Source organism: Mobula hypostoma, chromosome X2 (genome assembly GCF_963921235.1).
Source record: "Mobula hypostoma chromosome X2, sMobHyp1.1, whole genome shotgun sequence".
NCBI classification, from domain to species: domain Eukaryota; kingdom Metazoa; phylum Chordata; class Chondrichthyes; order Myliobatiformes; family Myliobatidae; genus Mobula; species Mobula hypostoma.
In genome coordinates, this window is record NC_086129.1 from 19,261,657 (window position 1) to 19,277,362 (window position 15,706).

The window sequence follows — 15,706 nt, forward strand, 5'->3', positions numbered from 1 at the left end:
CCACATGGTCAGTCAACTTCTCCATTCTGGTGCTTCCCTGAATTGAGAGCCATTGAGCCATACCTCATGGAAAGACGCCTTTGTCCCACAGTGTACATGACAGCCATCAAGTATCTATTTGTACTAATCTCATTTCCAACACTTGGCCACAACCTTTTCCGTAAGGTTCTTCAAATGTTCATCAAAATATTTATTAAATCGAATGAGGGTAGCTACCGCCACCTACACCAATCCCACCCTACCTCCACCAGGCAGCATCTTCCAGACCTGAACCAGCCCCAGAAGAAGTCATTCCTCAACAGTTTAAATGGTTCAGTATGGACTAGGTAGGCTTTTTCTGTGCTGTAATTTTCTATGACTCTAATTCTTCCTTAGATCCATTCAACCTCCTTAACACAAACCTATGCCCTCCACAAAGGCTGTAATTTTTTCATTAGCCACTTTATCTCTGCCTTTTTTACAGTTTTATGCCTCAATCAATTCCCTCCTCAGACTTTTCGCTTCCAGGAAAACAAGCAACCAATCCAGCTTCTCCTCCTAGCTGAAACAGTCCATGTCAGGCATAACCTCCCAGCTATTCTATTCAATGCCCCAGCTAATGAAGGCAAGTATCTTGCACGCCTTCTTAACTACCTTGACATACTGCTGCCTTCAGAGATCCTTGGATATATACGAAGTTCTCTCTGTTCCTCAGTATTTCCTAGGGTCCTACCATTCATTTTGCCTGTCATTGCTTTATTATTCCTCCCAAATTGTATCATTTCACATTTTCAGGATTAAATTCCATCTAATATTGATCCATCTGATATCACGTTTTGAAAGTAAGGGGAATGGAATGTCACCACCCACTCTGACAGCCTTCAATGTGACTATATCCAGAGTCACATTGCAGATATTAGATCTGTCTTCCAGAGAGTGAACCTATGGAAAACATCTGTCCTAAATAGAGTCCCTTAGTTCCTGCAAAGATCATCTGGCAAGGGTATTGACAGACATTTTAACATTTCTCTGTTTCAATCTGAGGTCCCCACCTACTTTGGGAAGACCACTATCATCCCAGTACCCAAGAAAAATATACTAACATGCCTTAAAGACCATAGTCCTGTGGCTCTAATATCCACTATCATGAAGTGCTTCAAGAAGCTGGTCATGACATGCATCAACTCCAGCTTTCCAGACAGTTTCAATCCACTGCAATTCACCTACTGTTGAAAAAGGTTCACAGAAAATGCCATCTCCTTGAAGGTACGTACACTCATCTCTGGAGAATCTGGACAGGAAAGGCACCTACAATATAAGGCTATTAAAATATAGATTGTGAGGTCAGGAATTCATCCTATTATATGAAAGGATCATTCAATAGTTTTACAACAATCATCTGCAAACCTGTAGATGGAATTAGAGCACAAACCGGCCACACAGTTGTGAATGTACAGAGAACAAAGTGAGGGGTTGAAGGCAAAGCCCTGGAGGGACATTAGTGTTGAAGGTAATCATAATGGAGGTGTCGCTCCCTACTGCTTGCGGTTTGTTGGTCAGGAAGGCAAGAATCCAGCTGCAATGTGTTTTTAGACCATAAGACATAGGAGTGTAATTAGGTCATTCGACCCATCAAGTCTGCTCCTCCACTGATCATTACTGTTTATTTTCCCTCTTTACCCCATTCTCCTGCCTTCTCCCTTTAACCTCTGAGACCCTAACAAATCAAAAACCTATCAGCCTCTGCTTTAAATACATCAAATGACTCAGCCAAAAAGTTTGGAGATGACTTTGCTTGGAGTTACGGCACTGAAGGTGGAGCTGTTGTCAATAAGCAACCTCAAGACTACAAGAAACTGCAAAGTTGTGGATGCAGCTCAACACATCATGTACTCCGGCCTCCTCTTGAAGGACTCTACACTTCTTGCTAATCTGATAAAGATGTCAACCTAATCAAAGACCCCTTCCATCTCACACATCTTTTCTTCCACCCCCTCCCACTGGGCCGAAGATACAAAAGCATCTACTACCAGGCTCAAGCACAACTGTTACTGCACTGTCATAAAACTATTGAAGTGCACTTAACATACATACCTTAATGTCTGCCCACACTACTCTTTCTGTAATTGTAATACTTTACTCTGATTTCTGTTACTGTTTTCCTCTTGTATATATTCAATGCATTGTTGTGATGAAATGATCTTTATGGATGGCATGCAATTCAGTACGTGTTCAATAATAAACCAGTTTTCAAATACGTCTTAATCCATCTAATCAATCAATATCATCTAAAGCTGTTGACTATCCACCTCATAATCAATCGTAAAACCAATTCTCGTGTCATTTGTGAATTACAAATTGTATTTATTTCATTCACATCCCAACAATTAAATAACTCAATATCAAGGATCCTAGTTCCAATCTCTGTAAATTCTAATCTTAAAACAAACCCTCAACCATAACCCTCTAGATCCCATCTCCAAGTCAATTTCCAATGACAGTGTCCCCTGACTTCATCAAAGGCCTTACTGATGTAGACTGTGCCAATTCAATACCATCATCAATGCGATTTGTTACTCTGCGGAAAGTTTAATTAAATTGTTAAAAAAGATTCTGCTCCTCCTAACAAAGCCATGCTGACATTCTTTCTTTAATTCTGAACCACAGAGTTTTTCCCATAATTCTCCTACCACTGACATTATATGCAATTATCTGGCTTATACCTGCTGCTATTCTTGAATAAGAGTGCCTCCAATATTTTCTTCCTGTCACCTTCCACTTCTGTTCCCAAAGAAGATTTGATCTTTAAACTGACCTCTTTAACAAGTTTTTGCTTGTGTTATTTAACCTTTTATGTGGCACTGTTTCAACTGCATTTTGTGAAGCGTCTCTAATACTTTACATCATGAAAGGTGATGTAGAGTACTGTTCAACAGTCTTAGGCACATATATGTTGCTAGCGTGCCTAAGACCTTTACAGTATACTGTAGTAATTTTATGTATTGCACTGTACTGCTGTCACACAAAAAAACAAATGTCATGATATATGTGAGTGATGATAAAGCTGATTCTGATGTGGACTGAGAACGGGAAGGGGTCAGAGAAAGGGAAATCATGGTTGGGTAAAGGGGAAGGGAGAGGGGAGGGAGTGGGAAGAACCAGCGAGATATTTTGTAATGATCAATAAATCAATTGTTTGCAATCAAAATACCTTGCCTGGTTTCTCAGAGCTGGGTGTGCCTTTGCCTACACCATGCTCGACCCCTGGCACCCCTTCTCTACCACCTGTCCCACACCCCTACGGCGGCTCTCCACCCTCATTCCCAACAACCTTTGATCCCGCCAGATTAACAAACTTGCTCTCTACTCCACATTGGCAAATACAGTACTGTGTAAAAGTCTTAGGCAACCTAACTATATAGAGTGCTAATAGAAAGTATTCACCCTTCTCCTTTCATGCTTTCAAGTTTTCATGTTTTATTGTTTTACAACATTGAATCACAATGGATTTAATTTGTCTTTTTTGACACTAATCAACAGAAAAAGACTCTTTTGTGTCAAAGTGAAAACAGATCTCTACAAAGTGATCTCAATTAATTACAAATATAAAACGCAAAATAATTGATTGCATAAGTATTCACTCCTTTAATATGACATAGAGCATAAAATAGTACAGCACAGTACAGGCCCTTCGGCTCACAACGCTGTGCCGACCCTCAAACCCTGCCTCCCATATAACCCCCCACCTTAAATTCCTCCATATACCTGTCTAGTAGTCTCTTAAACTTTACTAGTGTATCTGCCTCCACCACTGACTCAGGCAGTGCATTCCACGCACCAACCACTCTCTGAGTAAAAAAACTTCCTCTAATATCCCCCTTGAACTTCCCACTCCTCACCTTAAAGCAATGTCCTCTTGTATTGAGCAGTGGTGTCCTGGGGAAGAGGCGCTGGCTATCCACTCTATCTATTCCTCTTATTATCTTGTACACCTCTATCATGTCTCCTCTCATCCTCCTTCTCTCCAAAGAGTAAAGCCCTAGCTCCCTTAATCTCTGATCATAATGCATACTCTATAAACCAGGCAGCATCCTGGTAAATCTCCTCTGTACCCTTTCCAATGCTTCCACATCCTTCCTATAGTGAGGCGACCAGAACTGGACACAATACTCCAAGTGTGGCCTAACCGGAGTTTTATAGAGCTGCATCATTACATCGCGACTCTTAAACTCTATCCCTCGACTTATGAAAGCTAACACCCCATAAGCTTTCTTAACTACCCTATCCACCTGTGAGGCAACTTTCAGGGATCTGTGGACATGTACCCCAAAATCCCTCTGCTCCTCCACACTACCAAGTATCCTGCCATTTACTTTGTACTCTGCCTTGGAGTTTGTCCTTTCAAAGTGTACCACCTCACACTTCTCCGGGTTGAACTCCATCTGCCACTTCTCAGCCCACTTCTGCATCCTATCAATGTCTCTCTGCAATCTTTGACAATCCTCCTCACTATCTACAACACCACCAACCTTTGTGTTATCTGCAAACTTGCCAACCCACCTTTCTACCCCCACATCCAGGTCATTAATAAAAATCACGACAAATAGAGGTCGCAGAACAGATCCTTGTGGGACACCAGCAGTCACAATCCTCCAATATGAATGTACTCCCTCCACCACGACCCTCTGCCTTCTGCAAGCAAGCCAATTCTGAATCTACCTGGCCAAACTTCCCTGGATCCCATGCCTTCTGACTTTCTGAATAAGCCTACCGTGTGGAACCTTGTCAAATGCCTTACTAAAATCCATATAGATCACATCCACTGCACTACCCTCATCTATATGCCTGGTCACCTCCTCAAAGAACTCTATCAGGCTTGTTAGACATGATCTGTCCTTCACAAAGCCATGCTGACTGTCCCTGATCAGACCATGATTCTCTAAATGCCCAGAGATCCTATCTCTAAGAACCTTTTCCAACAGCTTTCCTACCACAGATGTAAGGCTCACTGGTCTATAATTACCCGGACTATCCCTACTACCTTTTTTGAACAAGGGGACAACATTTGCCTCCCTCTAATCCTCCGGTACCATTCCCGTGGACAACGAGGACAGAAAAATCCTAGCCAGAGGCTCAGCAATCTCTTCCCTCGCCTCGTGGAGCAGCCTGGAGAATATTCTGTCAGGCCCCGGGGACTTATCTGTCCTAATGTATTTTAACAACTCCGACACCTCCTCTCCCTTAATATCAACATGCTCCAGAACATCAACCTCACTCATATTGTCCTCACCGTCATCAAGTTCCCTCTCATTGGTGAATACCAAAGATAATTATTCATTAAGGACCTCGCTCAACACAGCCTCCAGGCACATCTTCCCACCTTTATCTCTAATCGGTCCTACCCTCACTCTTATCATCCTTTTATTCTTCACATAATTGAAGAATGCCTTGGGGTTTTCCTTTACCCTACTCGCCAAGGCCTTCTCATGCCCCCTTCTTGCTCTTCTCAGCCCCTTCTTAAGCTCCTTTCTTGCTCCCCTATATTCGTCAATAGACTCATCTGATCCCTGCTTCCTAAACCTCATGTATGCTGCCTTCTTCCACCTGACTATATTTTCCACCTCACTTGTCACCCATGGTTCCTTCACCCTACCATTCTTTATCTTCCTCACCAGGATAAATTTACCCCTAACATCCTGCAAGAGATCTCTAAACATTGACCACATGTCCATAGTATATTTCCCTGCAAAAACATCATCCCAATTCACACCCGCAAGTTCTAGCCTTATAGCCTCATAGTTTGCCCTTCTCCAATTAAAAATTTTCCTGTCCTCTCTGATTCTATCCTTTTCCATGATAATGCTAAAGGCCAGGGAGCGGTGGTCACTATCCCCCAGATTCTCACCCACTGAGAGATCTGTGACCTGACCCGGTTCATTACCTAGTACTAGATCTAGTATGGCATTCCCCCTGGTCGGCCTGTCCACATACTGTGACAGGAATCCGTCCTGGACACACTTAACAAACTCTGCCCCATCTAAACCCTTGGAACTAATCAAGTGCCAATCAATATTAGGGAAGTTAAAGTCATCCATGATAACAACCCTGTTATTTTTGCACCTTTCCAAAATCTGCCTCCCAATCTGCTCCTCTGTATCTCTACTGCTACCAGGGGCCTACAGAATACCCCCAATAGAGTAACTGCTCCCTTCCTGTTCCTGACTTCCACCCATACTGACTCAAAAGAGGATTCTGCTACATTACCCACCCTTTCAGTAGCTGTAATAGTATCCCTGACCAGTAATGCCACCCCTCCTCCCCTTTTTCCGCCTTCTCTATCCCTTTTAAAGCACTGAAATCCAGGAATATTGAGAATCCATTCCTGCCCTGGTGCCAGCCAAGTCTCTGTAATGGCCCCTACATCATAATTCCATGTATGTATCCAAGCTCTCAGTTCATCACCTTTGTTCCTGATGCTTCTTGCATTGAGGTACACACATTTCAGCCCTTCTACCTTACTGTCTTTACACCGTTTATTCTGCTTCTCTTTCCTCAAAGCCTCTCTGTATGTTAGATCTGGCTTTACTCCATGCACTTCTTTCACTGCTCTATCACTCTGGGTCCCATCCCCCTTGCAAATTAGTTTAAACCCTCCCGAACCATGCTAGCAAACCTACCTGCAAGGATATTGCTCCCCCTCGAGTTCAGGTGCAACCCATCCAATCTGTACAGGTCCCACCTTCCCCAGAAGAGATCCCAATGATCTAAAAATCTAAAACCCTGCTCCCCGCACCAACTCCTCAGCCACGCATTCAACTGCCATCTCCTCCAGTTCTTACCATCACTGTCACATAACACTGGCAGCAATCCTGAGAACGCCACCCTTGAGGTATCAATTGGCTTTAGAAGTCACATAATTAGTTAAACGATTGTTGTAAAAATACATCTGTAGCTGGAAGATCCAACTGCTGGTGAGTCAGTATCCTGGCAAAAACTACACCATGAATACAAAAGAACACTCCAAGCAACTCCGCAAAAAGGTTATTGAAAAGCACAAGTCAGGAGATGGTTACAAGAAAATTTTCAAGTTACTGAATATCCCTTGGAGTACAGTTAAGTCAATCATCAAGAAATGGAAAGAATATGGCACAGCTGTAAATCTGCCTAGAGCAGGCCATCCTCAAAAACTGAGTGACCGTGCAAGAAGGGGACTAGTGAGGGAGGCCACCAAGAAACCTATGACAACTCTGCAGGAGTTACAAGCTTCAGTGGCTGAGATAGGAGCTTCTTGCCTGGGAGCTTCTTTATGGGAGAGGAGCAAAGAGATTAAAAACTCACATGAAATCTCAGCTACAGTTTGCCAGAAGGCATGTGGGAGACTCTGAGTCAGCTGGAAGAGGGTTCTATGGTCTGATGAAACTAAAATTGAACTTTTTAGTCATCAGACTAAATGCTATGTTTGGCATAAGCCAAACACGGTATATCATCAAAATCATACCATCCCTACCTTGAAGCATGGTGGTGGCTGCATCATGCTGTGGGGATGCTTTACTGCAACAGGCCCTGGAAAGCTTGTGAAGGTAAGTGGTAAAATACAGGGGAAACGATGCAGTCTGCAAGAAAACTGCGACTTGGGAGAAGATTTGTTTTTCAGCAGGACAATGACCCCAAGCATAAAGCCAAATCTACACAGGAATGGCTTAAAAACAACAAAGTTAATGTCCTGGAGTGGCCAGGTCAGAGTCCAGTCCTCAATCCAATTCAGAATTTGTGGCTGGACTTAAAAGGTCTGTTCACTTATGATCCCCATGCAATCTGACAGAGCTTGAGCAGTTTTGTAATGAAAAATGGGGAAAAATTGCAGTGTTCAGATGTGCAAAGCTGTTAGAGACCTATCCACACAGACTCAAGGCTGTAATTACTGCCAAAGGTGCATCTACTAAATACTGACTTGCAGGGGTGAATAATTATGCAATCGATTATTTTATGTCTTATAATTGTAATAAATTTAGACCAATTTGTAGAAGTTTGTTCTCACTTTGACACAAAAGATGTTTTTTTTCTGTTGATCAGTGTCAAAAAAGCCAAATTAAATCTGCTGTGATTGAATGTTGTAAAACAATAAAAGGTGAAACCTTCCGGGAGGGGGGAGTGTGGTGGTTGAATACTTTATATAGGCACTGTATATGTGCCACAGCAGACTACGATGTTGAATACACACCTGCGGTCACATATATGAACAAGCCTTCACAAATAATGCAAAAACAACAGATTTCAGATGGAATTTCTGTGACCTTTAATGGAATTCTATGACAAGACACAGGTAGCCTCCCCTTAAACACTCCAAAGGGACTGTTCTCTTCAAAACTCCCCAGTTTCTCTTCTGTACTCACCAATGACCACCAGTTTGGTAGCGAGATGGTAACTGGAGTGATGAGGCAGCTGATATGCAAGTAGATGCAGTGTGTAGTTTAGAAAGGAGTGAGAATTTAACTTCTGGTAGCGTAGGGGCAAAATTGTAACTAGTAATGAATGTAACACTGAAGATGCAGATTTTCTCTTATTTGTGACAGGACTGAAGGTGTTATGTTGGAATGCATGTAGAGATTGGCAGGTATGACATGGGCATCACTGTGATGTGGCTGAAGGGGGATCATAGTTGGAAACTGAACATCCATGAATACACATGGTATCAAAAGGACAGGCAGGTAAGCAGAGGAGATGGGGTGTCTCTGTTGGTAAAAAATGAAAACAAATCATTAGTAGAGATGAAAGAAGATTGGAATCAAGAAACTGCAAGTATAAAAAGACCATGAAAGACGTTATATGCAGGCCCCCGAACAGTAGCCAGGATGTAGGGTACAGTTTAGAACAGAAGATACAAAAGGGGAGTAAAAAGGACAATGTCATGGGGGATTTCAATATGCAGGTAGTTTGGAAAAACAGCCAACAAGAATAGGCCCCCTTTATTCCTCACTCATTGCCTCCTTCTGCAAAACAGCAAATTTCACAACATATGTCGGGTGACAATAAACCTGATTCTGACTTTGAAAGATACTGGCATAGACAGGAGATTGACTGACTGGCAGGAAGCAATGAGGGGTGAATAAAAGGAGGCCTTTTCTTATTACCTTCCAGTGACTAATACAATCCTACAGGGGTCTCTGTTGCGACCGCTATGTTTCACTTTATATGTTAATAATTTGGATGATGTAATTGATGATTTTGTAGCCAGGTTTGCTGATGATACAAAGATAGGTGGAGGAGTAGATAGTGCTGAGGAAGCAGTGAGTCTGCAGAAAGACTAAGACATTGTGATAAACCATGTATATAGGTTGTACCTGGGTTACCTGTCTGGACATGCCTGGACGCGCCCCTCTGCTGACTGTTCCTGTGGGTCCTCCCACAGACCCCTGAATAAAAGCGATTGTGTCACTGCTCCTCCCACAGTTCAGGACAGACATACAGCATGGACGTGGATCCATTTTACTGTTAATAAAAACCTTTCAGTATTTACTCTATTTCCAGTCTTTTAGAGTAATTGATAGTGCATCAGACATAATAGGGGAATGTGCAAAGAAGTGACCATAGGGAAATATAGTGTAGGGAACTGTCATGTTTAGAGGATAGAGGGAGGATCTCATTGAAACCTATCAAATATTGAAAGGCCTGGATTGAGTGGTCATGCAGAGGATGCATCCTATAATGGCGGAATCTAGAGCAGGAGGGCACAGTTATGCTTTGTAACTTCAAAACATTAAACGAATTCAAAGGAAGACGTGGGAGTCTGAAATGTAGGTCTAACTTCGAGTTTATTTCAAGCAAGACGTTTACATGTCAGTGGTAGCATGTACTTTTACATGTAGCCCATTATGAATTATTTAAACAAACAAAAATGTTTAATCAAACTATATATATATACACACACAAAAGATTACTCAAATATCATTGAAATATTAAATACACAACACTCCTCCCTGCTTAACTATGAGCTCCAACTCAATGGAGAATGCATCTCAACTATGTACACAGTATACTATATAATACAACTACCAGATAGACATGGTAAATTTTAAATTGTCCCATTCAGGCCTCAGGATTTAATTGCCGAAGAGGATTTCTTACTCTTGTGGGATAACGTCTTCCTGACAAAGGGGATCACTCGGCTGGGCAGGTGAGACTTGTGGCTGTGAACAATCTCAGGTTCTGAGTCCTCCTCCATGGTGGTTGACTCTGAGACTGCAGGAAGTGTTTCTGACAGCTCTGAACACCTTTCTTCTCCCTTTCTCTCTCTGGATCAACTTCAATCTCTTTCTATTTCTTTCTCTACATCTCTTCCCTCCCTTTTCTTCTTCTAGTTCGTGAATCTTGATCCTGGGTAAGTCCATTTAGTTCACTGGAGAATTCTGTTATTAATCCTTCTATTGCTCCTTTTACAACCTGATCTCTTCTCTTGGTTTCCTCATCCACAACATCATCTGATGAATCCTTTCTTTTCATATTTCCTTTGACTCCTTTCTTTTTGGTCTTCCATTCATCCAGCTGGGCTTTGGTCTTTACATCTACTTTTACAGGCAGCTTTTTGTCCCCCACTTGAAGTTCATGCAATAACCTTGATGCATGCAGAGTAGAGACTGTTTCCTTAAATTCACAAAAAGTGAATGCTTGCAACATTCCTAAAGCTCCTTGAACTCTTCATCCTGCTTAAAACCAAGTCCTATTTTGCAATTAACTACCTGGTTAATGGATCAGAAGCTTTCTCAGATATGTTGCCTATAAAAACTGTTGCAGTCAGACCAATGTCTTTGTCACTTCCACGCTTCCTCTGAGCATCATGGTATTTCCATAGCCCCATATGCACAGAGGTTGGCATCAACACTTGTTTGCCCTCTGTTTGACAACAGTTCATGCTACATTTCCATGGTGCACAGTATGAAAATGGTTGTGGCATTATCCAGTACCTTTCTTAATTTGCTTTCACATGGTTTCATTGCAGGAGATGTGGCATGCAAATGGTGCACCACTCCCTCGCCACCACGCAATACTGATCCTTGTGTTTAGATTAGATTAGATTAGACTAGATTAGATTAGATTATGAGGACATGCAGTCCTCTTTTATTGTCATTTAGTAATGCATGCATTAAGAAATGATACAGCGTTCCTCCAGTATGATATCACAGAAACACAAGACAGACCAAGACTGAAAAACTGACAAAAACCACATAATTATAACATATAGTTACAACAGTGCAAAGCAATACCGTAATTTGATAAAGAACAGACCATGGGCACGGTAAAAAAAAGTCTCAAGGTCTCTTGAAAGTCCCATCATCTCACGCAGACGGTAGAAGGAAGAAAACTCTTTTCCTGCCATGAACCTCCAGCGCTGCAAACTTGCCGATGCAGCACCCTGGAAGCACCCGACCACAGCCGACTCTTGAGTCCGTCCGAAAACTTTGCGCCTCCAACCAGCCCTCCGACACCGAGCACCATCTCTGCCGAGCGCTTCGACCCCGGCCCCGGCAACAGGTGATAGGCAAAGCCAAGGATTCAGGGCCTTCCCCTCCGGAGATTCTCGATCGCACAGTAGCGGCGGCAGCAATGCGGGCATTTCAGAAGTTTCTCCGGATGTTCCTCTGTGCTTCTCACGGCTGTCTCCATGAAATCAGGATTGTGCACGGTTCCTACTTAACAAATACAGATATCATTCACCGGAGAGGCCGTGTGCGCTGTGTCATGCTGCCACCTTCTCCCTCCCTCCACATTTTCAGCACATACAAGCTCCATGTGCCTTCTTGATTGTTGTATCTCACAGTTATGAACATCATTCCCACAGGAGTTATTTTTACTCCAGTATAAGTTCTTAACTGGATATCTGCAGGCTTCAGTTTAGTATCTTTGAAATGTCATTTAAATTCATTTTGTAGAATGACTGAAACAGCTGAGCCAGTGTCCAATTCCATTCTAATTAATTTGCCATACACTTCTAGTGTAGACCATATTACTTGTCTATTATTGGCTTTCACATTGTAAATCTTAAAGCTTCTTCTTCTTCTTTTTGTTTTACGGCGGTTGGCACCCAGCTTAATGGTGTATTACCACCACCTTCTGCCCCGGAGTGTGCAATAGATGTACATTCCAAATTCCTTCACCCAATCATACACACACGCATACCCTAACCTACATTTTATCCTCCCATCTTTGGCCATCCTAGTACCCTATTCCTGCTTATTCATCATATCCTATATATAAAAAAACCTGTACCCCTTGAGAAAGCTAAAATATACCTTGACCAGTGCTCTCTCACCCATGCCCAGCTACCCTTTTAATGTGAATTCCTGCACCCCCAATTCCCTTAGATTGATTATCATCATCTCTCTCTGTATCCCATACTTCCTGCAACTCAGAACTACATGTTCTACTGACTCCTCTTCCTGACATTCCTCACACAATCCTGTCTGGTGTTTCCCTATCATTTTCAATGTTTTGTTTAATGCACAATGCCCCATCCTTAACCTAGTCCACACAGTTTCCTCTCTTCTGTACCCACTACCTACCCTAGTACCTGCAACACTCTTTTGTATTTGATATAAATGCCTCCCTTTCCCCTCCCTGTCCCATCTTTCTTGCCACATTTGGTTGATTTTTTTCCCAGATTACACACTTAACCTCTGCTTTACTGATACTAATGTGCATTTCTATATTTTCTTTCTTTAACGCCCTCTTTGCCAACTCATCCACCCTCTCATTCCCCTTCACCCCTACATGTGCTGGAACCCATAAAAATTTTACCTGACCTCCCTGAATTGCAATTCTTGTGACTGACTGAAGGACTTCATAAAGTACATCTTGCCGACTGTTTGAGTGAAAAGACTTTAAACTTGCTAGAACTGAGGATGAATCTCAGCATATTAACACTTTGACTTGTCTAGCTTTCTCCACCCATCGCAACACAACTAACACTGCCAGCATCTCCACTCTATACACCCCTAATTTATTAGATGTTCTTCTGCTGATTCCAATTTCTTTTGCTGGTATAGCCACCCCAAACCCTGTCACTCCTGTTTCAGGTTCCTTAGCACCATCCGTATAAATCTGAGTATAATCACTATATTTTTCCATCACATGACAGGTAAATGCACTTACCAAATCAGTTTCATATTTTCATTTCCTTTTTTACCTCCAACAAATGCCAGTCCACGTCAGGCCATACAAGATATACAGTCCTCTGTCAGTAAAGGCATCCGTTAGTCTTGTGAGACCATGGATCTGTGCCTGGAAAGTCTTTACTCTTCAGGACGCAGGCCTGGGCAAGGTTGTATGGAAGACCAGCAGTTGCCCATGCTGCAAGTCTCCCCTCTCCACGCCACCGATGTTGTCCAAGGGAAGGGCATTAGGACCCATACAACTTGGCACCAGTGTCATCGCAGAGCAATGTGTGATTAAGTGCCTTGCTCAAGGACACAACACGTTCCCTCGGCTAGGGCTTGAACTCACGACCTTCGGGCAGCTAGACCAATGCCTTAACCACTTGGCCACGTGCCCACATAGTTCTGTGTCAATGTCATTATCAAAGGTTTCATCAACAGCATGCAGATTTATGCTCTTTTTGAAACTGCAACTTGACTTCTTATCTTTTTCTCTTCCCTGTGCAGACCATTTAATTTTGTCTGACTTGTATGCTCTTTGTATTTGTCCTACTTTGTTACATTTTCTGCAAGTTTCACCCTTAAACTTGTATTTGCTTGGTGTAGTTGTGTCCCTGCCACAACGGTAACACAATTTGTTCTCCCAGGCTGGTTTCTGTTTAGATGCTGCAATTTTATTCACACTTGCTTTCATTCCTGACTGCAACTCAATTGCATCTCTGCCTGCTGTTTCCAGTGAAACAGTGATTTCAACTACTCTTTTGAATGTAAGTTGAGCTTCAGTTAGGAGCCGTTTTTGAATGCTTTCTTTTGAGATTACACAAACTAAATGATCTCTTAGTGCATAAATAAGTCCATTACCTAACTTAGAATACTCAGATTATCTCTTCAATTCAGGTACATACACTGAAATGGTCTCCCCTTCCTCTTGATTCCACTTATGAGACCTAAAGCATTCTTCAATCAACAATGGCTTTGGTTCTAAATGTTCCTGCGTTACTTTGACAATATCAGCCAAGCTCATTTCTGCAGATTTGGTTAGTGCAGTCAAACTTTGAAGCAAACTGTGTGCTTTAAATCTAATGCACTTAGCAAAATGGTATTCACTTCTCATCGGCTATTTCATTTGCTTCAAAATACTGTTCCAATATCTCAGTGTACATGAGCCAATTACCCGTTGTGTAATCAAACTCATCAATCTTTCCAATGTAGCCAGCCATTTTTGATTTTTTAATGATTATTATCACCCATTTACAGCCTTGTTTTTAACTCAATATCTCAGCACATGCTGGACTGCATTTTTTATTTGCTGCCTTTTTTTTGTCCAAATGGGTCACTGCCCTTTAACAGGTCAGTCGCCATCTCAGGTTTGTTTTATTTAGACAAACAAGAATGCTTCACCAAACAATACATATATATATATAGAAGATTACTCAAATATTATTGAAATATTGCACACACAACAGGCACAGCCTCAGAATGGAGGGACATCCCTCTTGAACAGAGATGAGGATGAATTTCTTCACCCAGAGAGTGATGACTCTGTGGAATGCATTACCACAGTTGGCTGTGCAGACCAAGCTACTGGGGATATTTAAAGCAGAACAGGTTCTTTATTAATATGGGTTTCAAAGGTTATGGGAGAATGGGGTTAAGAGGGATAATAAATTAGCCATGATTGAATCGTGGTGCAGATCGATGAGCCAAATGGTCCAAGTCTGCTCCAATGTCTTATGATCCTTTTGGTCCTACCACCCTCACCCCATCTCTTGACACTTTTGCAGGCTAGTACTAGTGATGAAATACCTACACTTACAGCTTGTTCCTTCTCACCATCCAACACTCAACACACTGCTTTCTATACTGCAGTGCACAGGTTTAACTTAATGGGCGGGAGATTTAAAGAAGAATTAAGGAGGTTTTTCTTCACTCATAAAATGGTGGAAATCTGGTATCACTGCCTGAGGATGTGGTGAGGTCTGTTACTGTATCTACACAGCGTTTAAGAAGTATTTAAATGAGCTTTGAAATGCTATGCATTGAAGGTTACAGATCCGAGTTCAGAAAATGGAATTAAATGGTCAGCACAGATGTGATAGGTCAAAGGGCTTGTTCCTGTGCTGTATGACCCTGCTCCATAACTCAGTCAGAATCATTTACTTTAAGCGGATATGGATTGGGTGATGGAATGGGCAGCTGATAGGGAGATGAGATTTAATCTTGACAATTGAAAAAAGCTTGTTTTGCTTGGAAGATTGAGGCAATATAAATGTGAACTACCTTGGTAGCACTCACATCTACAGTAATGAAATGCTTTGAGAGGTTGAGAGGTTCGCCACAAGAGGTCAATGGCAGATGCAATCTCAATGGCTCTTCACACAGCCTTAGATCACCTGAACAATACAAGTACCTACGTCAGGATGCTATTCATCGACTATAGCTCAGCATTTAACACCATCATTCCCACAATCCTGATTAGGATTACAGAAGTTACAGAACCTGGGCCTCTGTACTCCCTCTGCAATTGGATCCTCGATTTCCTAACCAGAAGACCACAATCTGTGTGGATTAGTGATAAT